The sequence below is a fragment of the Rhincodon typus genome, unplaced genomic scaffold (assembly GCF_021869965.1).
Source record: "Rhincodon typus isolate 14 unplaced genomic scaffold, sRhiTyp1.1 hic_rhity00015484, whole genome shotgun sequence".
Classification (NCBI taxonomy): Eukaryota; Metazoa; Chordata; class Chondrichthyes; order Orectolobiformes; family Rhincodontidae; genus Rhincodon; species Rhincodon typus.
This window is the reverse complement of record NW_025981122.1, coordinates 1-2,655: the sequence shown is the minus strand read 5'-3', so window position 1 is coordinate 2,655 and position 2,655 is coordinate 1. Positions and strand designations below refer to the sequence as shown.

The 2,655-nt window shown below is 48.9% G+C and overlaps 2 non-coding genes across 2 annotated transcripts; both read left to right on the top strand.

The window, feature by feature from the left end:
* The first annotated feature begins 289 nt into the window (after nt 1-289).
* trnal-cag lies at nt 290-371 on the top strand. Its single transcript has one exon. It is a non-coding gene; the product is annotated as a tRNA-Leu (tRNA).
* A 798-nt stretch (nt 372-1,169) lies between these two features.
* On the top strand, nt 1,170-1,242 carry trnav-cac. The gene has a single exon. It is a non-coding gene; the product is annotated as a tRNA-Val (tRNA).
* Nucleotides 1,243-2,655: the final 1,413 nt, after the last annotated feature.

Below are 2,655 nucleotides of genomic sequence, written 5' to 3'. Positions count from 1 at the left end.
TTTATCCAAGCATAAAAGAATAAACTTTCTCCCAGGCGCATTACATTCGTTGCCTAACCGAGTCTCACAAGACGTGCTCAGCTTTCCGTTGATTTTTGCTTTGATCGAACGGCTATCAGCATCTGGTGGGAAAATAATGTTTTAGCTGGGCACTGCCGAGCAGCTAAGGAAATGGACGAACAAGACAGGGATCCTTGCAGCCTTTCCCTGCGCCTTCGCTTTTGTTGTTTTGCATTGGCAACATCAGAAAGAATCACATTGGAGCGAGGCCCGAACGAGGCCCGTGCGAGGTAGTGTGGCCGAGCGGTCTAAGGCGCTGGATTCAGGTTCCCGTCTCTTCGGAGGCGTGGGTTCGAATCCCACCGCTGCCAATTGCGCTGGTAGCCTGTTGTGTTGGCCGGCTGTTATGCTGAAGCTGGGTAGAGATGAGCTGCGCTTAAGTTGTAAAGCAACAGACAAAAACGTTTTGTTGCAAATCAATGTACGATGGGGGAGAGGACAGAGCATCCGCTCCCCGTTCCCATTGTGCCAGAGGTTGTCAATTTCGTCGTGGAAATGTAGAGAGCGGACACACAACCTTCGGTCTACCTCGCCAATGTCGACAGATATGCTAAATTAATGCAGCCCCATTTGCCAGCATTTGGCCCATATCCCTGTAAACCCTTCCGATTCATACACGCATCCAGATGCCTTGGAAATGTTGTAATTTTACCAGGCTCCACCACTTCGTCTGGCAGTTCAATGCATACTTGCACCACCTTCTGCACGGAAAAAATGGCCCTCAGATCGCTTTTAAATTTCTGCCCCTCACTTTAATTATACGCCCTCCAGTTTTGGACTCGCCCACCGTGTGATAAAGACCTTGACTACTCACCGTGTCCATGTCCCTGATGATTTTATAAACTTCTGCCAGGTCGTCCCTCAGCCTCCGACGCTCCAGGGAAAACTACCCCAGCCTATTCAGCCTCGCCGTACAGTCCGAAACCTGCAACCCTGGCAAGGTGCACGTGAATATTTTCTGGGCAGGTTTACGTGATCTCTTTTATTTTTCAATAATGCCAATAACGCTGGACGACATCGATCGACTTGAAACAGAGAGGTGAAGAGTTGAACGGCTGCGAATTTCAATGCTGGAGGAAGGTCGGCGCGGTGGGCGCAGCAGCGCGCGTGTTTCTGTAGTGTAGCGGTTATCACGTTCGCCTCACACGCGAAAGGTCCCCGGTTCGAAACCGGGCAGAAACAGTGGCGCTGCGCTTTTACAGCGACAGGTTTCGGGATGGACGTGGAGTCAGCTTTCTCGTTTGTTGTTCTCGTCAGCCAACCTTTCTTTGGATGAAGTCGCCCGTATCTGCTTTTGTTGTGGCAAGGAGGATCATTCTATTTCGTTGCGGTATGAATCTTTGTTAAATTTCTCTTCTTCCTGGTCATGAATGTGCAGAGATGGTCATCCCTTTTAAGAGTGCATTTAGCGTGCCCTAATTCTTTCTGTAGCGGAGTAGTATCACCTTTGCTTAACGTGCGAAAGTGTTCCAGCTCAAAGTCGAGGAAAAGCTTGATTTGCCGGTGTCGCAGTGCACCGCGCATTCCTCTCTGTCAAATGCATCTCAAAGCAGTCTCTGAACGTCCCAGTTCCGTCAGACTCTGCCGTGTCTCAAAGTGCGTGAATCGAAACCAGAAGCCCTCAGTCACGTTTTGGAGTAGAGAAACGTGTTTGCATTTCTTAGCAGCGGACACAATAGCGGCTCATTCAGTCAACAGCAGGAGTGAAGGGATTTACAGTCTCAGACGAACCTCATGACTCGTGCTCTCGCGCAAGCACTGACATTAACGTGTGCTCTCAAGTCAAAGACACGCTGGTATTGAAACCGAGGAAACGGCAAGACAGGCTACCAACTGATATTGTATCCATTCTTTTTGTCTTTAGCTCAAAGAGGAGCAAGACAATTTAAACAAGGAGAGATAGGAAAGCGAGCCACATGAAGCTCAAGTGAAACAACTTGTATCTTAATCAGTGAGCAGGATGTGAAGTGATGGTGACTCAGGCGCGAGAGCTTTTCACTTCTTGAACACAAAGCAATCGCATGCTGTTAGCATCTCTTTGACATCTCTGATCGCCTTTTACGTTCTATCAATGTGTTCAGAAACTGCCTTTTGTGCATCTCTAAATAAGCACCGTGGAAATGCATAAATTTTACCGAGTTGCTTTTCCTCGTTTCCCACGCCGGTTTCCAAATCAGCTGGCTGCCACCTGAGATTTGTTCATGTCCAGGATTGGAAAGCTTCGCAGAAAAACGTCAGGCTAAGGAGAAAGGCAAGGAGGATGGCAGCTCGTAGCTGCACCGAGGTTCGAACAGCCTCCCGCTGTGATTTGTCGTTCTCGAATTCGAACGCCAGCTCAGTTTTTCCAGACAGAGGGTTATCTTTGAGCCACTTACTGTGCAAAATCGGCGCGGTCAGTCGAAGTATGCTGCACGGTATGATCTGGTGCGCGACCTGCGCAGCTTGGTGCGTTTTCCCGGTAGTCCGGTGTTTTTCACGCTACGCGTTAACGCGAAAGTTGTTCTGTTTCGAGCAGAAGGCGAAACCATTCACCAGAGCGAAAGTCTAAATTCCAGAAATGCCGTGCATTTCATGTTTTCTTTATCCAAGCATAAA